Below are 25032 nucleotides of genomic sequence, written 5' to 3' on the forward strand. Positions count from 1 at the left end.
GTAATGGAAGTGTGAGGTGTGTACTCAGCCACCACTTGTCGCACTATCCGCAGGATGCAAGCAGGATCAGCCCGTGTCAGAATAAAGGAATGATCCCTATTTTGGTGGGATCATTTTTTGGTTGATCAAGTGCATCCAAATCGTTGCCCTACATCAACTAGTGCCCCTCTACCCGGCCAGTAAATGGGCCGTTTATCAGGGGCACTCGTATAAACAGAGAACCTCACTTCAATCAGGTTCCTGTATAGGCATACAGTGGGGCGCAATGTTGATCTGGACTACTACCAGATGGGCTACCTAAGCTTGGCTCTCTCAGCCCGCTCAACACGTTTCTGTGTCCATTGGGCCGGTCACTTCGTCAGGAGCTAGGCAACGGTCTGAGAGGCAGTAGTCTAGCTAAAACTTGGTGAGGAGTCACTGACAGGTGGTGTCTTTGTTGAAGCCGTCCGCAAGTCAGTAAAGGGGCCCTCACCAGGTCCTCTCCTGTCCTTCCTCCCACAGATCTGCCAACAGAAACATCTGTCATGTCATTCAATCTGATTCCTAATTCTTGGCATTGCCGTGCATCATGTGTATGGAAGAATTTCTTCCATTTAAGTCTGTGGATAAAGAGTTTAATATCTTTTACCCATTCAAAGGACCTGAATTTGCCTGTGGGTACAAACATATCTGTAGATTATCTGTGTTGCTCAATTTAGAGTGACATATAGTTACTGATTTTTCTTTCCGCGGAGGAGGTACTCTGATACAGGAGGCGTATTCCCTAAAAAACCACCCCTGTTGGTTCGGGTAATGCCTCTGCCTGTTTTGGTGTTCCCCCGACCTCTATTGCCTCTGTGGCTAGGAGATGGTTTGCTCTTACTGGGGTCCTGCTCAGTTTCCCCCTCCGATGATGACAATTCTGTATCTGTCTCTAGAATTTTGGCTTTGTTGCCCCCGAAATCAAGAATATTGCCCTCTTTCAAGTCACGTGTGTCTCTGATGTACTGTGAGTGTTTCTTATCTTTCAGATACGCAGTCAACTTTTCTATGGCTTGCTGTAGGGCACTCTCTTTTTTTCTATAGTCGGGGTTATTACTGAACTTTCTTGCACCTTCTATGTTCTCTTTTAATTCTTTCTCTACTTTGCTGAGCAATTGTTTTTCCTCTTCTAATAGGAGTGTCATCAATCGGAGGGAAGTGACACAATAGTGTTCTTGTATAGCCTGACCAATAGGCAGAAAATAAATGCTGTGCTTTTGCAGCAATGACATTGATGCAAAGAATGTTACAATTATTGTCCTTTATTTCCTATTCTCCTGAGCGTTCTCCCCGCTATCACTTAATAGCATGAGTTATATACCCCTGTTTGGCAGTGTAACTAATAAAGCCGCCTACGGCTCCCCCCACTGAAGATTATATGGGAAGAAGATCTCTATGACATACCAGCACTCGGAATAGAGGGATGGGACAGTGGTAATGATGCTTAACCACGCCCAGCTCCTCCTATTGGTCTAAGTCGGCGGCGCCCTTTCTCTTCCCCCTACTGGGGCGCATCCCTATTAAAGGAGCAGGACCCGGCGGGCGTGTACGGCCATCACAGTGCCGATACGCTGCACAAGACAGGTGCTCGTCCTACCGCCAGCGCCAAGTTTTAGCTAGATTACTGCCTCTCAGACCCTTGCCCAGCTCCTGACGAAGTGTCCGGTCCAATGGACACAGAAACGTGTTGAGCGGGCTGAGAGAGCCAAGCTTTGTTAGCCCATCTGGTAGTAGTCCAGATCAACATTGCGCCCCATTGTATGCCTATACAGGAACCTGATTGAAGTGAGGTTCTCTGTTTATACGAGCGCCCCTGATATACGGCCTATTTACTGGCCGGGTAGAGGGGCACTAGTTGATGTGGGGTGACAGTTTGGATGCACTTGATCAACCAAAAAATGATCCCACCAAAATAGGGATCATTCCTTTATTCTGACACTTACTGATCCTGCTTGCATCCTGCGGATAGTGCGACAAGTGGTGGCTGAGTACACACCTCACACTTGTTGGCTTCCATTACTATAATCGTGGGCAGTAGCTTCAGTACCCCACACTGCACAGTAATAAGTCTAACACATCTAGGTCAGGGTCAAGAAGTGATTTTTTTAGACCCTCCCTTTGTGTGTGGGGACTGTGAGTTTGGTAGCGGGTGACTATTTGCTCTATCCCGTTACACACCTAACCCCAATATTGCCTGTCTCTGATTTAAAGAGAACTACAGAATCGCCCTTTTTAGGTATTTTTATTTACTAATAAAGTATTTTTTGTTTTATTTTTAGCCCTCCTTCAGGCTCTGATATACATTTAATCAGTACAGTAAAAATTTAATAATAAATACCCATGATTATATACTCTAGAACCAGACTGGTGGTATACTCTAGAACGTGGTATACTCTAGAACCAGACTGGTGGTATACTCTACAACCAGACCGGTGGTATACTCTACAACCAGACTGGTGGTATACTCTACAACCAGACTGGTGGTATACTCTAGAACCAGACTGGTGGTATACTCTAGAACCAGACTGGCGGTATACTCTAGAACGTGGTATACTCTAGAACCAGACTGGTGGTATACTCTAGAACCAGACTGGTGGTATACTCTAGAATGTGGTATACTCTAGAACCAGACTGGTGGTATACTCTAGAACCAGACTGGTGGTATACTCTAGAACCAGACTGGTGGTATACTCTAGAACCAGACTGGCGGTATACTCTAGAACGTGGTATACTCTAGAACCAGACTGGTGGTATACTCTAGAACCAGACTGGTGGTATACTCTAGAATGTGGTATACTCTAGAACCAGACTGGTGGTATACTCTAGAACCAGACTGGTGGTATACTCTAGAACCAGACTGGTGGTATACTCTAGAACCAGACTGGTGGTATACTCTACAACTAGACTGGTGGTATACTCTACAACCAGACTGGTGGTATACTCTAGAACCAGACTGGCGGTATACTCTAGAACGTGGTATACTCTAGAAGCAGATTTACTGCATCACAAGCTGATTGTTATTACCTCCTATCAATGGTGATTGCTTCAAAACACAACTCCTAATGGACCATAAAAGATTGGCTATTGAGTTACTTGGTGCTGGAACAGATAAATCTGGATTCTGGAGGTATAGTTCTTCTAAGTTTTCACTGTAGAACATTAAAATGCTACACAACAGTCCAAAGACTGAATATTCCTCTTTTATAGAAATGTGCGCTCCTACTTTCGGGAATAATGTGAAGCTAATTTCCCAGGAACATCAGATTCTCCCAGTCATCTTGTATGTGTATGATCTCATGTCAATGAGATGACATATCTTTCTGTTTAAAAATGGGCATATATAAATCACCCAGATAAGTTTCTCAAAATTTGATTCCAATGAACTTTCCCCTAACACACTCAGGGAGCTAACATTATACCTTCAGCCCTTCATCAGTTTGCATTATGCAACATCTTACCTCTGTGAGGTCCTTTTTTTTTTTTTTTAAAGCAAAAAGACATAATCCACATTCTAATGTGTATTTTAAATGGCTTACTTAGTATTATAATCTTTATTTGAGAGGGCTGCCTAGAAACAAGCTAAGTAGTGCACCTTCCACATGCCTAAATAATTGAGAAGGCTACTATTATGACCATTTACTGCTTGTTCTCCTAACTCCACTTCCTCTAGTGTTCTTTTCCAAAGGACCTGGTATAATAGGTTTTTAAAGTCATTGCGGGTAAAATGTGCAGTTAAATCCAAGATAAACATCCGCGAGTATAAAGACTCATTATCAAGAACATTCATAAACATACTAAGATTTAATTATAGCCCATAATAAACATAGATTGTATCGCGTCATCAGATTAATTATTAGAAAAGGCATCAGCCCAATATAATAATGATTATCGATGCATGAACATGCAGTTCGCGGGTTTGTGGTGCCCCAAACGCTACTCCTGGTCCCCCGGACATCGTCAAGGTATCACCACGTGTTGTTGCTCTCCGGAAGGGATGGTAAGGGCATGTTGCACCCCAATGGGAAATAAATCCAAAGAGTCAGGGTCTGCAGTAAACCAGTGTGCTTTTTTACTGGAGGAACTTAAGTGCAAAACAATACAGGTGAGGCATAGGGCTGGCTTCTCCAGTCTCCTACCTGGCAGAAGACAGTTCTGTGCTGAGGAAAGGCCTGGGCTACCTGTCCCTCTCTTGCTCAGAAGGCTGGTACCCTGGCCAAAGGGCTGATGACCCAGGTTCTGTGGTATATTTTCCCTGTCTCACCATCTTCTTCTGGTCACTCGTGAAGGCTGGCAGAGTCTCTTCTACTAAACACTGGTCCCTATCTGCAGACAACAAGGGGCTCTGACTGCTCTCCTTATATACAGTTTCTAACTGAACTAGAACTTTCTAGTGGGAGGGGTGGAGTGAATAATCAAAGCCTAAACCGAAACAATGTAGTATTTCAGTCTATTATAGACTTCTATAAAGTTTCAAAACAAGTCTATGGGAATGACTAAGCAGTTTCTCCAGACATAAAAAAGTGGTAAACAACATAAAAAAGAGATCCAAATCATACAGTCAAAAGGTCAATGTGTCTGTGTATGTTTCCCTCCAAAAGTTTGCATAGTCCCTTATAGTAACTGTGGAAGATTTCTAATTTCTCAGTGCATAGGTAGAAAGTGCCAAAGTCTATCAGTATTAGCTGGATATGTACAGTGCGGTGCAAATGAACAGGATATATTACAATAAACATATAAATGCAGTTCAATAATATAAAACAGTATAAGTATACCCAACAGCATAAAGTTAACCCTTCAAAGTGCTATAAAGTAGGGAGTTGCTGACTTTTGTATAGTAGCAGTAAGGGCAAATGTCCATACTCTAAAGTACCCTTGCTCCCAGGGCACTACAAACATAAATAATCTGTAATTTTAGGAGGCCATTTTATATCTTTCTGTTTATTGGAACGAGGCTAACAGTATGTGGACACCTAAATATCACATCCATAACTGCCACGTGAATATCTTATTTGAAAACCATGGACATCCATTGTATTATGGAAAAGATTTTAATTTGTATTAGTGAGTTCCGCCACTGATATTGGGTATTTGGCTTCCTGTTAGTGTTCAAATTAATCCTAAAGGTTGTCAATGATGTTGAGGTCATGGTAGTCCATGGGGTTGAAGTCATGGTAGTTCATGGGGTTAAGCTTATGGTTCTGTGTAGCCCACACAAGTTCTTTTAATGGACTATAATGGGAACCTCTTTCTATGCCCATGTCCATCACCATGCTAAATCAAGATCAGATAGTACTCAGTATGTTGCCTCATATTTGGACATTGTAGAATATTCATTGGTCATTCTGTTGTGGCTATAAGAATTCCTTTGGCTAGAGCTAAGGAGCTAAAACCATGACAATCAACTTCAGACTATAATTTCTAATGCACCAAAACAGTTGGTAGAATGTATTTGTACCAGATGTATTCCCATGGTATATGGCAAATCCAGACACCTTACAAGGTGGTGGTGTGGTGACCCAATTAATGCCTTAGTCTAGTGCCTTACTCTGCTCCACCAGATGCTAAGAATTGGTGATCTCAGACTTATGAAAATTCAGCCATGGGAACACATACTGTACATGAATACCCATAAGATTTTGATTTTCCACAATGCAGGCTAACAATGTGACCAGATACATGCGATACTGGTAGATCAGGAGGGTGACTTATAATGCCATACACTTGTATTTAAAAGACCTTGGACGAAAAAATCCAATGTGAAGGATCACATTTTTGACAGACAATGGTCTGCCTTTGCCATCGTGTATAATTTATAAGGAGTGGTCAGCCAAAATGGAGAATTCTCAGCCAACCATTGTGTACGGGTAGCTTAACAGATGTGTGATCTAACTCAACTAAATCATTGATCTGTTGGTTAATCCTGTTACAGTGCCAAGATGAAAGCAAGAGATACCTGACACTTTCTTGAAAGTAATATGACAAGTTATGGGTACTAGGTTTCAGGAGATGGGATGTTGATCTAGGGATTTATTCTGTTTGCCATGCTTCGAGTCGAGAGGGAATTTTTTTTCGGAGCTGAACCCGGACATACCTCCATTTCCACCCAGGCAGCCCCCCAGACTTGAGCATCGGAGCAGTTCATTCTCTGATGCTCTCCTTTGCCCTGCGATAAATCGCGCAGGGCAAAGGCATTTTTAAGAGTTCCGGAAACGAACCGGGCTCTCCATGGGCCTGTCAGGGAACCCCGGTGACGTCACCGGCACTGATGGGCGGGCTTTAGCGCTGCCCTAGCCAGTAAAACGGCTAGGGCAGCGCTAAAGCACGCCCATCAGAGCTGGTGATGTCACCGAACACACTGCCGAACGGCAGTCGCCCGGCAGTGTGTTATTGTAAACAAAAGAGCCCTTGCTCTGCACGATCTAGCGCAGGACAAAACTGCTTCGATGCTCAAGTCAGGGGGGCTGCCTGGGTGAAAATGGAGGCATGTCCGGGTTCAGCTCTGAACCCAGACAACCCCTTTAAAATGGAGTGGTTTTTGCCTTTCTCTGAATCAACAGAGGTTGGTTATAGGTTGGACTTGATGGACCCATATTTGTTTCAGCCATGTTACTATCTGAGCTATTTTACTGCATATGGCTGTCTATATCTATCCTTGAGGTTATGAACATTAGCAACGGGCACACCCCCTAATATAAAAGGACTCATCAGTTTGAAGCCACGACTGCACCAAGAAGCAGGGGGCCAAATTTGAGCAAGTGGCTGTATGAAATAAATAAATAAATCACACTCACGGTATACATATCCGGCTGCATCCATGCTGCTTCTTCATTCCGCATCTCTTTGCCCCCTACTGGGCCTGCGGTGGTCACGTGTGTCTGAATGGTATGTGACCACTGAGGACAGTAACTGGCTGATGCTGTCATGTGAATGATGAATGGCATGTGATTGCTGTAGGATCGGCGACAATCGGAATGGTGGATCTTGGGAACTGGAGTGGTGGAGTGGGAGCGGCAGGAAATTTAGGTAAGCTTCCTGCTCTCACAGGCATACAAAACTCTAAAAAATTTGGTAGGTGTCCTGGACTACAAACCATCCACACACATAGCAAGAAAGTGTGGCGGGTGCCAGAGACTAGAAATCATCCACATGCAAAAAGTCTCAGCAGATCTGGACTTGGAGATGCAGATCATCAAACAGTCGGCCAAACTGTTATATAAGTGTGAAATGTGCCATTAACTGTTAATCTATCTGCAAGCAGCAAAGTCTATACCGCCCATGAACAACTAATACCTTGGCATCATGCACGGCCTTGTGATCATGGAAAGTCAATGAATGTCTTCTTCAGGTTTCCCTCTGGGATTGTTCTCTCAACAGGAATGATGTTTCTCCTGTAGCTGAACCAAACTACCATCTGCCCCTTTCACAGACAGAGCTAAAACTGAAGTAGCTGATGCAGTCCTGACTAGAAAGCATCTCCCTCTGAGGGGAAAGCTAAGTCCCTCTGTTGAGTCTGGGGGCGTAATTAACTAAACAGTGCCACCTACAGACAACTTTTAAGAATACAAATAAAGCATGAACAGATTAACATCAAACAACTTGCAAGTATCCTGTTCTAGTGTACTGCATGTATATCAGCCAAACCCAACAATTTCTGTGGGACTGGCTGACCATCTAATGACTGATGCTGGCGGAGAAAAGGATCAGGTAGATATATTTTAACATGCCTGATGCTTTTGTTTAGAGGTTTATGGCAGCTGTTTAGACCCATGGCCGTGTTAAGAACACATACACACTTGGCGCAGTCGACTGTACATGTATGTGAAGGGGGTCAGGAGAGATAAGTCCTGGCCAAACGGACAGCTGTCTAATGCGTTTGGCCAGCCATAGTGAGCTGAGGGTCTTTATTCAGGGCTGTGACCATATGAGCTATTCTTTCAGTTATTCAAATAATATTTCTAGTGATTGAAATTAGAGATGAGAGAATCGAAGCTGATGAAGTGGAATTCGATCCGAATTTCAGGAATTATTCGTTTTGCACCAAATATTAATTTCCTCACACTTCGTCCAAATATTAATTTCCTCACACTTCGTGGTAACAAATCCAAATTTTTTCCTAAAATGGCTGCTGCACATGTTAGGACATGGAGCAAGGAACTCTGGGAACGAGGGATCTCCCACCATGCCATGCATGCAGCCAATCAGCAGCCAGCCAGCCCTGTGATGTCACAGCCCTATAAATAGCCTCAGCCTCATTTTGGATTCAGCCATTTTCCAGTGTACTTAATACAGGGAGAGATGTCAGCAGGCGCTAGGGACAGTGCTAGGAAAGACTTGAAAACTTATATTTTGCTCAGCAAAAGTTCAGGGAAAGAGCATTAGAAGTGTAGGGAAAGGATAGGGAATTATTCCACAGTATTGAAGCAGAACAGGGTCCAATAGGGGAGTGTACAGCCTGGGTAATAGGAACAATCCTATTACACCTTGCTGCACTGACTGGGGATCCAAATTGCCATTCTACTGCTGCTTTCAGGTTTGCAATAGATGATACCTCTGTAATTCGTGCAAACCGTTCCTGGTATTGGAGTTTTAGGCTACTTACCGCGTTTTGTGCGGATCCGTCTTTTATCTGCACAGACGGATCCGTACGAATAATGCAAACGCTTGTATCCGTTAATAACGGATCCATTTGCATTATTCATAAAAAACAAACAAAAAAAAAACGTTTTCAATTGCACCATATTGTGTCAGTGAAAAAAGGATCCGTCCCCATTGACTTACATTGATCCGTTAGGCTACGCATAGTCAGACGGTCACAAAAATGCTGCATTGGGGCTTAACTGATCCGTTTTGGGCCGCTTGTGAGAGCCCTGAAACGGATCTCACAAGTGGACCCAGAAACGCCAGTGTGAAAGTAGCCTTATTTGCCCTTGTGCGGTGCAGTTATATATATATGTTCTAAAGCGTTTTTTGGCGTATATTATTGGGGGGGAGGGGGGGAAAGGGGCTTATTAGCCGTTGTGTGTCGAAGGGGAAAAAAATAAAATTATTTGCCGTTCAGCGGGGAAGTTACATTGTACTACAGCCATTTACGGGGTGTATTAATAGGATAGATACGTACGTCCTGTTAGCCGTTCTGCGGTGAATTGTGATTGTTATATTTATTTTTTGGGGTGTATTAATAGGAAAAAGAATACGTCTTATTAGCCGGTCTGCAGTGAACCGACATTGTTATGCAGCCATTGTTGGGGTGTATTAAGGGAAAAATAAGTACGTGTTATTTGCCGCTCTGTGGTTAATTTACATTTTCATACAGACAGGGGCGGACTGACAACACATGTGGCTCCCGGGCAATAGGAGATTATGGGGCCCCTGTGTCCCCGCCCACTCTCAAGCCAACACACACACAGCCCCACACACATATCGCGCCGCTGAGAGGCAGGGACAGGGAGATAGCAGACAGGGCCGTCCTTAGGTGTTCAGGCGCCCCCCCCCCCCAAAAAAAAAAAAAAACTGCTTGTTGCTGGCATCATGGCATAGGCTGGCTGACTATCCAACCAAGTAGTTACCAGCCCTCACACCCCAAAGGCCGGTGTAATGTTATACTTCCCTAGTTCGTGAGATTTCCCTACCCTCGTCACTTCCGGTCGCACCGGACATGACGTGAGGAGGTGTGCAGCGCCGCGCAGGCGCACAACGACAGGTTAGGGAAATTTCACAGCAGAATGCGCATGCGCCAGGAGCCTCGCCGGCGGTTAGGGTAGGGAAAAACTATGGGCCAATGCGCAGGCGCAGTGATCGGATGGATGTTTTCAGCTGAACACCGGCCGACACTGCGCATGCACCGGGAGCCTCACCAGCGGTTAGGGAAGGGAAAAATTTACGTACGGGCCTGTGCTTTTTCCCTACCCTAACCGCTGGTGAGGCTCCCAGCGCATGCGCAGTGTCGGCCGGTGTCCAGCTGAGAAAATTAGTTTCCAATGTAGTATTAATAACTAAACAATTAAATAATAAACATATTGCATTGTCTACTTACCACCAGGACAATAAGATGATCTGGACTCTGGCTGCAGTCTGGCTCTGGGGACTCCATTGTCACTCTCTCCCCCCCCCCCCATCACTCTCATTATTTCCCCCCCCCATCACTCTCATTATTCCCCCCCCCCCATCACTCTCATTATTTCCCCCCCCATCACTCTCATTATTCCCCCCCCCCATCACTCTCATTATTCTCCCCCCCATCACTCTCATTATTCTCCCCCCCCGCATCACTCTCATTATTCTCCCCCCCCGCATCACTCTCATTATTCTCCCCCCCCGCATCACTCTCATTATTCTCCCCCCCCGCATCACTCTCATTATTCTCCCCCCCCCGCATCACTCTCATTATTCTCCCCCCCCCGCATCACTCTCATTATTCTCCCCCCCCCCCCGCATCACTCTCATTATTTCCCTCCCCCCCCCGCATCACTCTCATTATTTCCCTCCCCCCCGCATCACTCTCATTATTTCCCTCCCCCCCCGCATCACTCTCATTATTTCCCTCCCCCCCCGCATCACTCTCATTATTTCCCTCCCCCTCCGCATCACTCTCATTATTTCCCTCCCCCCCGCATCACTCTCATTATTTCCCCCCCCACATCACTCTCATTATTTCCCCCCCCCGCATCACTCTCATTATTTCCCCCCCCGCATCACTCTCATTGTTTCCCCCCCCCGCATCACTCTCATTGTTTCCCCCCCCCCAACACTCTCATTATTTCCCCCCCCCCAACACTCTCATTATTCCCCCCCCCCAACACTCTCATTATTCCCCCCCCCAACACTCTCATTATTTCCCCCCCCAACACTCTCATTATTTCCCCCCCCCAACACTCTCATTATTTCCCCCCCCCAACACTCTCATTATTTCCCCCCCCAACACTCATTATTTCCCCCCCCCAACACTCATTATTTCCCCCCCCCAACACTCATTATTTCCCCCCCCCCAACACTCATTATTTCCCCCCCCCAACACTCATTATTTCCCCCCCCCCAACACTCTCATTATTCCCCCCCCCAACACTCTCATTATTCCCCCCCCCAACACTCTCATTATTCCCCCCCCAACACTCTCATTATTCCCCCCCCCAACACTCTCATTATTCCCCCCCCCAACACTCTCATTATTCCCCCCCCCAACACTCTCATTATTCCCCCCCCCCAACACTCTCATTATTCCCCCCCCCCCATCACTCTCATTATTTCCTCCCCCCCTCCCCCTTTTCACTCTCAGACTCATTCTACTCCCACCCCCACCTCTAGTGTAGCGTGGCCGAGCTCTGTTCGATCCGCGGTACAGGAGCATTTGTTTCCTGTACCCGGCCGGACTGAAAGGAAGTGCACACTAAGTGAGCACTTCCTGTCAGTCCGGCCGGGTACAGGAAACAAAAGCTCCTGTACCGCGGATCGAACAGAGCTCGGCCACGCTACATTAACAGCACACAGCAAGCGCAGGCAGGATTCTTTAGAGCGGCAAGCGCTCAGCCTCAGCCACCCAGGCGGCGCAGAATGAGGGGCGCCGCCCGAACTTATATAAGCAAGTTTTTTTTTTTTTTTTAAACCGCAACGGGCGCCGGGCGCCCCCTGCTGAATACAGGGGAGGGAAAGATGGAGGGGGCGGAGGGCCCGCACCGTGGGAAAACATAAGTGCCGCCTCGCCTGCCCATATTACATTGCGAGCTGTCGGCCGCCCGGCGCCCCTGTTGCTATGGCGCCCTGTGCGGCCGCACAGCCCGCACACCCCAAAGGCCGGCCCTGATAGCAGATAGCAGTGGCTGTGAAGGGAGCACACAATGACAGCCCCAGAGCCTTTCTGCTGCCTGGCCAGGAGACGTTATACTGTATGGGGCAGCCACAAGGAGACGTTATACTGTATGGGGGCAGCCACAAGGTGACATTATACTGTATGGGGGCAGCCACAAGGAGACGTTATACTGTATGGGGGGCAGCCACAAGGAGACGTTATACTGTATGGGGGCAGCCACAAGGAGACGTTATACTGTATGGGGCAGCCACAAGGAGACGTTATACTGTATGGGGGCAGCCACAAGGAGACGTTATACTGTATGGGGGCAGCCACAAGGAGACGTTATACTGTATGGGGCAGCCACAAGGAGACGTTATACTGTATGGGGGCAGCCACAAGGAGACGTTATACTGTATGGGGCAGCCACAAGGAGACGTTATACTGTATGGGGGCAGCCACAAGGAGACGTTATACTGTATGGGGGCAGCCACAAGGAGACGTTATACTGTATGGGGCAGCCACAAGGAGACGTTATACTGTATGGGGCAGCCACAAGGAGACGTTATACTGTATGGGGCAGCCACAAGGAGACGTTATACTGTATGGGGGCAGCCACAAGGAGACGTTATACTGTATGGGGGCAGCCACAAGGAGACGTTATACTGTATGGGGCAGCCACAAGGAGACGTTACACTGTATGGGGGCTGCCACAAGGAGACGTTATACTGTATGGGGCAGCCACAAGGAGACGTTATACTGTATGGGGGCAGCCACAAGGAGACATTATACTGTATGGGGGCAGCCACAAGGAGATGTTATACTGTATGGGGGAAGCCACAAGGAGATGTTATACTGTATGGGGGAAGCCACAAGGAGATGTTATACTGTATGGGGCAGCCACAAGGTGACGTTATACTGTATGGGGCAGCCACAAGGTGACATTATACTGTATGGGGGCAGCCACAAGGAGAGGTTATACTGTATGGGGCAGCCACAAGGTGACATTATACTGTATGGGGCAGCCACAAGGAGATGTTATACTGTATGGAAAGGATTATACTGCATGGGGTGGCTGAGGCCAAGGAGACATACTGCATGGGGAGGGCCAAATGGTTACATTATACTGCAGAGCAACAATCCCCCCCCCCAATACAATATCTGTTCAGTGTCTGCATGGCATAAATAGCTGAGGGCTTGCTGGGGTTTGTAGTGCACATAAGGCCACAGGTTGCTTCTTTAACATTAGCTTATTGTATGATGCAAACACAAAGCATCAACTAGCTCAGTCAGTAACAGTGACCACCCCATGACAGCAGCTAGGGCCCACACAGCACACAGGATGATGCACTGCAGGTAGTCACCAGCCCCACTAATGTACAGCAAGCCACACTAAGGCTTCGTTAACATCACCATTCAGCCTTTCCGTTCTCCTGCAACGGACAGGACGGAGAAGGCACATAACTGAGCCGAACGGAGCCTAAGGACCTCATAGAGTATAATGGGGTCCGTTATGTTTCCACGAGATGATTTTGTAGCGGAGACAAAAGTTGTGCATGCAGGACTTTTGTCTCCGCTTCAAAATCATCTTCTGAGCGAAAACATAACGGACCCCATTATAGTCTATGGGCTCAGTTATGTGCCTTCTCCGTCCTTTCCTAAACGGAGAAGGAGAACGGAAAGGCTGAACGGTAATGTGAACGAAGCCTTACCTGAAACTACTACACTTCCTGGCAGAGCTAAGCCCTGCCCCCAATCCATTTATAGCCAATCAGCATTTGTCTTACCACTAACCAATCAGCGGGCCTGTTATGGCTGCTCTCACATGAGGTAAATATGAGAGAAGCACTGGGATTGGCTGGGAGCAGCTGCCTGAGGGATTGTCATACTGGCATGGAGAGTGCCGGATCCTGCAGTGATCCGGAGCTCTATCAGTTCCTACTGCCTGCACCTGGATTATGGTGCGGAGGCAGGGACATGCCCGAGTGCCCGATAGGCCAGTCCGCCCCTGCATACAGACATTGTTGAGCTGTATTAATAGCAAAAATAAGTATGTGTTATTAGCCGTTCTGCAGTGAATTTACATTGTCATTCAGTGGTAAAACAAAAAAAATTGTGATACAGCATTTATTGGCAAAATTGGTCGGGGAATGTAGCCTTTCTTCTGTAGGGACTGAGTAATTGCGTCGATTAACCATTCAGTGGTGACATTTTTTGTGAAACAGACTTTTTTGGGGAAAATTGATAGGGATCGTAGAGTATATTCGCCATTAGCCATTCAGTGTCCCCCAACATAGGCTGATATGCAACGTTTACACCCATTGGAATTCCACCCTCCATATGTTGGACCGACTATACGAACAGAGAAAGGCCATAAACGATTTCTTGATGATCCAAGCAGACGGAAGTACTCCCCTGTGTAACTTCGATGTCAGCCAGTGGCAGCTTATGTGTGACACCTGCCGTTTGCTCTTGCCCTTTGAGGAGACCACTTTATTTGCCAGTTGCCAGGACTACGGGATGAACAACATCATTCAACTGATTCATATCCTGGAAAAGATGCTGATCAATCTGGCTGGTCAGGAGACTGGAGACGTGGCGCCTACATCTCACAGCCACATGAGCCCTGTGGGGGCTGAACTGGAGGAGTAGGAGGAGGACATTGGAGCCAGAGGCGTACAAAGGAATCACTGGGCCCCATAGCAAAAATATGAATTGGGCCCCTTAACCCCACCCACTACCCACCATGACCCCTCCCACTTCCTGACCTTGCTCCTCCCATGCCACACCCCCATTAAATAAATTTATACATGACCTACAGAAACTGTTAGGGGTTTCCTGGGGGTGACCTGTCACATGGGATATCTGCTGCAGCCTGCAGGTCTCCTTATTTGGGGTGCCATGTTAGGCTACTTTCACACTTGCGTTCGGGTCTCCACTTGTGAGTTCCATTTGAAGGCTCTCACAAGCGGCACCGAACGGATCCGTCCAGCCCTAATGCATTCTGAGTGGATGCGGATCCGCTCAGAATGCATCAGTATGGCTCCGTCTGTCCTCCTCTCCGCTCAGCAGGCGGACACCTGAACGCTGCTTGCAGGGTTCGGGTGTCCGCCTGGCCGTGCGGAGGCAAACGGATCCGTCCAGACTTACAATGTAAGTCAATGGGGACGGATCCGTTTGAGGTTGACACAGTATGGCTCAATTTTCAAACGGATCCGTCCCCCATTGACTTTGAATGTAAAGTCAAAACGGATCCGTTTGCACTATCATGAACAAAAAAAAAATAATGTTGTTTTTTTTTTGTTCATGTTAATGCAAACGGATCCGTTCTGAACGGATCTAAGCGTTTGCATTATAGGTGCGGATCCGTCTGTGCAGACACCAGACGGATCCGCTCTGAACGCAAGTGTAAAAGTAGCCTTAAAGGGAATCTGTCACTAGCAATTTACCCCCAATTTTTTTTTCATGAATCCATGTTTAACAGAGTATCTGTTTTCCATCTGTCTTGTTCTTTTGATTGTGAGTCTTGTCATTTCTTCAAAAAATCGATTCTTATGATATGTAAATGAAGCTGTAAGGAGCCCAGAGGGGCGTTATTCTTTCTCTACGGTGCCCAGGAACGCCCCTCTGAAGTGCCGTGCCCGGCTAAGTTTGAAAACTAATAACGCCTCCAAGTTCATCTAAATCGCCTCCCAGAGGCGCGGCTAAGTGCTCAACACCCCCCCTCCTCAGCGCCGCGCTCTGCGGCAAACACCCCGATCCTCCTCTCGCCGGCATCCCAAATCCCGCGCAGACGCAGTGCCGTCAGTCATCTTATCATAGCGCAGGCAATCGCCGGCACTGCGCCTGCGCGGGATTTGGGATGCCAGCGAGAGGAGGATCGGATTTGGGAGGCGATTTAGATGAACTTGGAGGCGTTATTAGTTTTCAAATTTAGCTGGGCACGGCACTTCAGAGGGGCGTTCCTGGGCACCGTGGAGAAAGAATAACGCCCCTCTGGGCTCCTTACAGCGTCATTTACATATCATAAGAATCGATTTTTTGAAGAAATGACAAGACTCACAATCAAAAGAACAAGACAGATGGAAAAAAGGTACTCATGGATCCATGTTTAATAAAGTACCTTTTTTCCATCTGTGTTCTTCTTTTCCATGTCAGTCTTGTCCTTTCTTCTAAAAATCGATTCTTAGGATATGCAAATGACGCTGTAAGGACTGGAGCCCAGAGGGGCGTTTTTCTTTCTCCACGGTGCCCAGGAACGGTGCCCCTCTGAAGTGCCGTGCCGCCTAAATATGAAAACTACTAACGCCTCCATGTTTAGCTGAATCGCCTCCCAGAGGCGCGGCTAAGTCCTCAACACCCGCCCCCCTCCTCAGCGCCGCGCTCTGCAAACACCCGATCCTCCTCTCGTCGGCGTCCCAAATCCCGCGCAGGCGCAGTGCCGGCGACTGCCTGCGCTCTGATAATACGGCTGAGGGCAACAGCTTCAACATCGTCACCGGGCTCGGCGCATGCCCAGTGACGATGTTGAAGCTGTTGCCCTCAGCCGTATTATCAGAGCGCAGGTGCAGGCAATCGCCGGCACTGCGCCTGCGCGGGATTTGGGACGCCGACGAGAGGAGGATCGGGTGTTTGCAGAGCGCGGCGCTGAGGAGGGGGGCGGGTGTTGAGGACTTAGCCGCGCCTCTGGGAGGCGATTCAGCTAAACATGGAGGCGGGGGGGGGGGGGGGGCGGCGCGGCGATGAGTTGATGTTGGGGCTGGGCCCTGGGGAGAAAAGCAGCCGCATAGCCGGCTGCACGTCATGAGTGGGCGGGGCCTTATCTGCGCTACGGGCCCCCCAGTGCCGCGGGCCCCATAGCAGTGGCGTGGTCTGCCTCTATGGGCGGTATGCCACTGATTGGAGCACAAGCAATGTGTAGCAAAATGGATGGTTTTTCTACACAGGTGACAGGAGAGGAGGAGCAGGAGCAGCCAGAAGAGCAAGAGGGAGATGAGGCAGATGACCCAGGCATACACCGTGGCAGTATGCAGTGGAGATGGAGGCAGGGCGTCCCTCTGAGTCACTTGCACAAATGGCCCGATGCATGCTCACTTGCTTGCGTAGTGACAGCCAAATTGTCACCATTCACCAGAGGGATGACTACTGGCTCTTCACCATGTTAGACCCTCGCTACCGATCCAAAATGGGGGCCTTTTTTACACCCACTGAGAGGGAGGTCAAACTAAACTACTATAGCGACATCCTATGTAGTCAGTTGGCCGCTGCCTATCTGCGCCATCGTCCATCCTCTCGCAGGTCAGACCGGCGTGGGGGGGTTGGGCCCTCTGCGCTCATGTTCCACTGCCATGGCTGCTGGGGGGGTAGGAGCAGTACCAGCTCCATCAACAGCAGCCTGATTCTAGAGTCGCTGATGAGCAGCTTTCTTCACCCGCATAGTGAAGAAACTACTCACCAGCAGCTAGACATAGAGCAGAACCTGAAGCAGCAGGTGGTGGTATACTTGGAGTGCACCCTGCCATCTGTCAGCAAAGATCCACTGGACTACTGGGCAGCCAAACTGGATTTGTGGCCGCAACTGGCCAAGTTTGCTCTGGAAAAGCTGTCCATCCCGGCCAGTAGTGTGGCATCGGGCGGGTGTTTAGTGCGGCGGGGGCCATAGTTACCCCAAATAGAACTTGCCTGTCCACCAAAAATGTGGATCATGTCTGTGTAGCAGCTGTAAGGCCTGTATGGTCCCATCAGAATTGGCTTATGATTTGGTAGCCAAAAGCAGGAGTGGGTACAAAACACAGAAGACATGCAAATATTCCATTCATGTGTCACCTCTGTTTTGGATCCACTCCTGTTTTTTTTTGCCATTAGTGGGCAGCCAAACTAGATTTGTGGCTGCAACTGCCCAAGTTTGCTCTGGAAAAGCTGTCCTTCCCAGACAGTAGTGTGGCATCAGATCGGGTGTTTAGTGCAGCGGGGGCCATAGTTACCCCAAGGAGAACTCGCCTGTCCACCCAGAATGTGGAGACACTGACCTTTGTCAAGATAAATCAGGCGTGGATCAGCCAGGATTTCCACCCACCAATGCCTGATGCATCAGATTAGATCATCCATGCTGCCTCACCCAAACCTACAGTGTTTGTGGTTGAGACAGTTCCCCCATATTGGCCACTATATTTTTGTGATGTTGTTTTATATGTATTGAATGGGCCTCTATCTGGCAATTGAACATTCTGTTGCACCTGGAAACCTCCATCACACGGTCTGATGGGTGTGGCTTACGGTCTGGCTGTGTTCACATTGCATTAGCTGACCTGCTATGCGGTTGTGTGGAAGCTTGGCTGTGAGCTGGATTACATCACCTTCAGACCGTGTTCACACCATAGTTAGTGCAGTGGTAGGACCCCTTGCCATGCTGAGTGACCGTGACGTGGTGCATGATGGGCTCCGATATCTTCCTGACAGGAATATATTGGCAAAAGTCTCAGCTTTTATTATCTGCTTGTATGACCAGCTAGTATAGTCAGTGGTATATCTGTTTGGTGCTTTTTTCAGTGATTTATATGATTGTATTTTCATCCGCACAATGCTCCTGTCTGTGTAGGATGTTTTTATGGTGCATGTGGACCGCGCTGGCGTCCTCCTTTGTATGCATTACTTGCTCGGGATGGTCGTTTTCTGCGGTCCACATGCGGTGGGATTGCTCCCCCAATGATAAACACGCTACAGTGTTTGGGGTTTGAGCAGCTCCCCCATACTTGCCACGGTATTTGGTGGTTCACATGCGGTGGGACTGCTCGCCCAATGAAAGACACGCTACAGTGTTTGTGGTTGAGACAGTTCCCCCATATTGGCCACTATATTTTTGTGATGTTGTTTTATATGTATTGAATGGGCCTCTATCTGGCAATTGAACATTCTGTTGCACCTGGAAACCTCCATCACATGGTCTGATATGGGTGTGGCTTACAGTCTTGCTTTATTCACATTGCATTAGTTGTCCTGCTATGCGGTTGTGTGGAAGCTTGGCTGTGAGCTGGATTTCATCACCTTCAGACCGTGTTCACACCATAATTAGTGCAGTGGTAGGACCCCTTGCCATGCTGAGTGACCGTGACGTGGTGCATGATGGGCTCCGATATCTTCCTGACAGAAATATATTGGCAAAAGTCTCAGCTTTTATTATCTGCTTGTATGAACAGCTAGTATAGTCAGTGGTATATCTGTTTGGTGCTTTTTTCAGTGATTTATCTCACCCAAACCTTGACAAAAGAGACCAGTTTCTTTTGGCTACCTGCCTCAGCTACTATTCTAATGCTGCCACCTGCCTGATGCCAAGTGCTCCTTCTTACACCCACCATTATCAGCGGGTACTTTTATTGCCACCAAACTCTGTCACTGGGTCACTCTGTGGTCTCCTCATGCTGCTGCCACCTCCACACTATGTCACCTTGCCACTCTGTGGCCTCCTCATGCTGCTGATGCCACCTCCACACTCTGTCATTGCGCCACTCTGTGGCCTCCTCCTGCTGCTGCTGCTGCCACCTCCACACTCTGTCATTGTGCTACTCTGTGGCCTCCTCATGCTGCCGCTACCTCAACACTATGTCACTGGGCCACTCTGTGGCCTCCTCATGCTGCTGCTGCCACCTCCACACTCTGTCATTGTGCTACTCTGTGGCCTCCTCATGCTGCCGCTACCTCAACACTATGTCACTGGGCCACTCTGTGGCCTCCTCATGCTGATGCTGCCACCTCCACATTCTGTCATTGTGGCACTCTGTGGTCTTCTCATGCTGCTGCTGCTGCTACCTCAACAGTATGTCACCTTGCCACTCTTTGGACTCCTCATGCTGCTGCTGCTGCTACCTCAACACTATGTCACATTGCCACTCTTTGGCCTCCTCATGCTGCTGCTGCCACCTCCACACTCTGTCATTGTGCCACTCTGTGTCCTCCTCATGCAGCTGCTGCTGCTACCTCAACACCATGTCACCTTGCACCTCTGCGGCCTCCTCATGCTGCTGCTGCCACCTCCCTGCTATGTCACCTTGCCACTCTGTGGCCTCCTCATGCTGCTGCCACACTATGTCATTGGGCCACTCTGTGGACTTCTCAAGCGGTTATCCCACCCTCCACACTCTATGACTGGGCCACTATTTTGCCTTTTTGGCCTGGATGACATCACCATTTATTTGACCCTTCTTCTGATCTGTCAGAAGGAAGGAAAATTGAGACGCACAACGGATCGTGTCTGTGTAGCAGCTGTAAGGCCTGTATGGTCCCATCAGAATTGACTTATGATTTGGTAGCCAAAAGCAGGAGTGGGTACAAAACACAGAAGACATGCAAATATTCCATTCATGTGTCATCTCTGTTTTGGATCCACTCCTGCTTTTTTTGGCATTAGCAATACTGATGGATTACTGACCAAATGCTGACTGAGTGAAGGTGGATGCTTCACAGACAGGATCCGTTTTTTGGGGGGTTATTGTTCTGACGGATCAGAGGAAGTTCAAAATAATCAGTGACGTCTACACATACTTACTGCTGACACCCTCTCCACTCTGTCTGGGGGGCTCTACTTGTATAAGGTTTTAATAGAACAGGTTCTGTAGACATCTATGTGGAATCAGCTGGCGACGGTGTAAAAGGAGTGCGCTTCTTCTTGGCGCTAACATCGACATGTAAGGCTGAGTTCATACTTGAGTTATTTGGTCAGTCGTAGCCCCGTCACTGCCCAAATAAATGAAGTGTGCAGTGATTCTAAGAGCGATGCCTGTCATCTGCATGTCATACTTACTCACAGTATTATTTATTTCACTACCAGACTTTCCATGTGTGCTACTGCAAGGCACAGTGTTCTACACCACTATACAGGTTCTCTGCAGCCAGGAAATAGCTGGGGGGGTTTTACGCGATTCGCTGCAAATACATTTTGATCGAATCAAGTCGTTTCACAAAATTTAGCGAATCGGCTGAATCCATTTTTTTTTTAAAATTTACTCATCTCTAACTGAAATGTTTCGTTCTAGGTAATAGAACGTTTTATTATATCAGCCGAAGAAGATGCCATCTGTCAGATGACTTGTCTGAAAATAATGAGACGTGTTTACTGTGCTATAACGGAGCACATAACCACCTATGACAGACTAATGACTCCTTGATGAGAAAGCTGCGTCTCTGAACTTTACACCCTTCTCCTGAACCTACGAAGAACAAAATCCACTCACTCCCAACCTCCAGTCCAATAACACAAAATGAGATTTTCTCTAATGAGCTCTTTTGCTGCCGGCTGATTATATAGCGCCTTATGTAATCTATTGACCTAATAACCCTTCAAGAAGGGCAGTATGTCAAACTCAAGCTCCGCACGGCGGGAAGATTCTCAGCGCTGATATAGAATAGAGTATTTTTATTAGCAGAGAAGAAAATGACCCGATGTCTGTGATTCGACTGCCAGTAATGAGAGTGATCAGTCTGTGTGAGGAAGGTATATACTACAAGCTGAGCCTCCGCTGTATTCATTCCCCCTGAAGGAGGATGGAGAAGGAATAAACCGACACCAATGGAGAAGAAGTTTGCATTTTTTTAGTACAATTCTCACTAATTAGCCAAACAATTCCTTTATTTACTGCACATCTTAAAGAGTTTGTCCCACAAACAATATTCAAACCAGCACCTGGATCTGAATACTTTTATAATTGCATGTAATTAAAAATGCATTATAGTTACCAAATAATTCAATGAAACCTCTCTGTATAGCGCCACCTGCTGTTTGTTCTTTTTCTAATTTCTGTGTTCTGATCACTGAGATGGACTTCAACTGCCACCTGCTGCAGACAGGACACTCCCTCTGAGTAAGGTCACCGACCCTAAGCTGTCATTTTTTACATTAATCATGGGATAACCCCTTTAAAGGAGTTGTCTAGTGACAAAACTGAGTCAAAAAGTAAGGATAGTATGGAAGACGGAAAGAAGAATGAAAATAAAAAAGAACCCATTGCAGGATTTGCTATGGCGCTTGTAGTGTGCATTATTCATGTTTTGTGGCATCATTTTTTTTCTGCTGTAACATCGCTGTGTGCGTGATCCCTGTGCTGTGACTCTACAGTGTTGACATCACTGTGTGTATCAGCCCTGCTATTATGACATCACTGTGTGTATCAGCCCTGCTATTATGACATCACTGTGCACATTATTTCACTACCGGGCATGGAGGACTGGAGTCCCACTCCAGCATTTGCCAATGGGCCCCATTGTTACCTGCTATACTCTTGATGATGGGTCTCACAAAAGGCACTGATTCAGCTTGTGAAAGCCCGTGGGATAAGTATGCCAAATAGCATTCCTGCAAACATGCATGTCCAACTTAAGCCGTGAGAAAAAAGGTTAATACTAGAATAATACTGCTCAAATAAAAGTGCCATACAGTTTTTAAATAATACTGCCATGCAGAGCCTACATAATAGTGCTATACAGCAAACACATACATTTAATTTGCATGCCCATCCATGCCTACCCTGCAATGCATGGGGATGACATTGCATGGTCACATTATCCACAGGTCTTAGCCCCTCCACTATATGTGCACAGCTTTACTGGCCCCGGTAATGACTTTGATCACTTCTAATCAAACATATAAAAAAAATGTAAAAAATTTTAGAACATTTTCTCCAGCAATTACGGATATCAAAGGATGTTCTTGCATTTCCATGAGTGTTGCTTTGTAACGATCCTCAGTAGATGGAAAGAGTATCACGGTATACCTAGTATATGATGTCATCAATGACTTGTGGTTTCTTAATAGCTTGAAGTCTACAAATTTTGGACCGTATTGGATTTTATTTTTGTATACAATATAAAATAAAACAAGCAGAGGTGGACTAGGAACTTAAAGTGGCCCTGGAAAAAACTAAAAGTGGCCCCATGTTGTAGGAGGGTCTAATCAAGCAGGCAAGGACAACACAAGTTGGCGGGGTCAGCAACACCATAGTGTTTAACCAAATACCACACAGTCCCAGCAGAACCAAATACCACAGGGCAGCACAACATACTGCCCAGAAGTTGCCTCTCTGTAGTGGCCATTCATTGCTGCCACATTCTGTCCGCCTTCTTCTTCAATTGTCTCTAATTAAGACATGGAGCAGGAGGCCCAGGAGGTGAGATGTGGGCCAAAGCACCTACCTTCAGCATGCTGCCTGAACTTCCCCTAGTAATGACCCCTATAGCACCCCAGTAGTATGCTCCCCAAGGAAAAAATAAAATACCCGAGTGTTGTTCCAAGTTGCCAGGCCTTTTCCAGCCTGCGGCCTGAGAGGCCTGTGTCCCTGCGCCATCTGTATACTGCCTCGTATAGTGTCTTGTGAGGGTGAACAGCAGGGCTGATACCATATCATCACTCTGAGGACAGCTATACATTGCAATACAGGAAGGCACCTGTGGCCACCCACCAGGTACATAAGTACCTGATGCTCTTAGTGTTAATTATCATGGCAGTGAGGAGGCCAGTCCGCCCCTATAGACCAATAATGTATTTCTGCTGCATTTTTCTCCACGACTTGTTACCATGAAGTGGCGGATTCCCATTATTCAGCACAATTACAGTTATTTGCTGTTATTACTCACATTATTAGTGATAATAATTATGTGTGGCTTTTCTCTGTAAGCAGATTATCAAGTCATCTTATAATTACGATAATAAGGCGCGCTGGTTTATGTGAATCATACGAATACAGGAAATCAAAGCCATGATAAACTGCAAGCCTCATGTATCACATACACGTGTGGCCTCCATGAGACCACGTTTCTAGTGACATAAACAAAACAATTATCACCACTGCTAAGTCCTCCTTTGATTGTTGTATGCCCTAATACTTGCTTTCATATGTGTTATACTTCCATTTCCTATTCTATATATATATATATTTCCATTTCTACACCTGATTTTATGGATGAGCCCATACGTACTGATGATTTTAGCTTACACCTTGTTTAAAAAAAAAGAAAACCTCATTTTTTTTTAAAGAAGCAACATTGTAAAAAAGTCTGAATTTGAAAATTCCTATCAGTTGGTTTCTACAAAGGTATCTCCATGGTAACAGACTACAAACAAAAACCTGAGTAGTCTGATCCTGCAATCATAATGGCATTCACTTGTCCTTTAACTGCAGGAGGAGACTACACAGAGACACATACATCTGCATAGGAGCTGTAAACCAAAACGATAGAAAATGTTTAAGTAAGGTTATTTGTAAAGATGTTCCATTTTTGTTTCATTTTAGAGTCTAATTTAGACACATTGGATGAATCAGTGTAAATTTGTTGTGACAAATAGTTTCCCTTTGAGGCCTAAGGCCTTAAAGGGGTTTTCCAAGGGTTTTATAGTGAGGATAGGTCCTCGGTATGTGATTGGTGGGGATCCAACACCCGGCACTCCGTGGCACCCCCTAGCTGCTTAAAGAGGCTGTGGCGCTTCGGTGAGCACTGAGGCTTCCATGCAGCTTACCAAGCACAGTGCTGTCAATTGTATAGTGGCTATACTGTACCTCCTCCATATGCCTCGAATAGGAGGGATAGAGAAGGTTTATTTCTTATTTAGCAGCGAGCCTGCAAAAGGAGACAAGATCAGGGAGGATGAGAGTGGTTGCGGTGGTCAGGATGGGAGTAGTAGTATTCACAGTGGCAGTCCTCAACCTTGCAGTATTGAAGCGGGAACAACCCTTCTACCCCTCAGCGCAAATCCTGGACTTTTGGGGCCTTCTGCCTGGTGGTGGCTGGGGGGCCGTTGATGTTAGGTGGATGGGTAGTGGTAAGCAAGGTGGACAACAGGCGTAGGGCCAGTGGATGCTGGAGGCAATGACCAGGCCCGCTTGATGGTAACAGATGATAGTATATTTCTGCAATTCCCAACTGCACAGTCCAACAACAAATTGCCATTCTGTCTCAGAAGTGTGTCGGGCACTAGACGCATTTAACCCCAACCAGGTGCAGTAAAGTCCAAAGTGTGTGTTCCCATTATTGTCTAGTCCAAGCACTGTCCTTTAATGGTCCTAAACCATCTACAGAAATTCAATGCTTCTTTCCTCAGCAGAGTTACTTTTCTGGCAGCTTTTCCTCTCGGGGCTGGTGTCTCCCTGGAGAAGAGTTTTTTATAGGTCTACTTGGCAGCACCACACACCAAACAAGTCTTCACTCTAGCCTGACTTAGTAGGAACTCCCTACTTTTCTAGCCA

This window comes from Bufo gargarizans, chromosome 6 (assembly GCF_014858855.1).
Source record: "Bufo gargarizans isolate SCDJY-AF-19 chromosome 6, ASM1485885v1, whole genome shotgun sequence".
Taxonomy (NCBI): domain Eukaryota; kingdom Metazoa; phylum Chordata; class Amphibia; order Anura; family Bufonidae; genus Bufo; species Bufo gargarizans.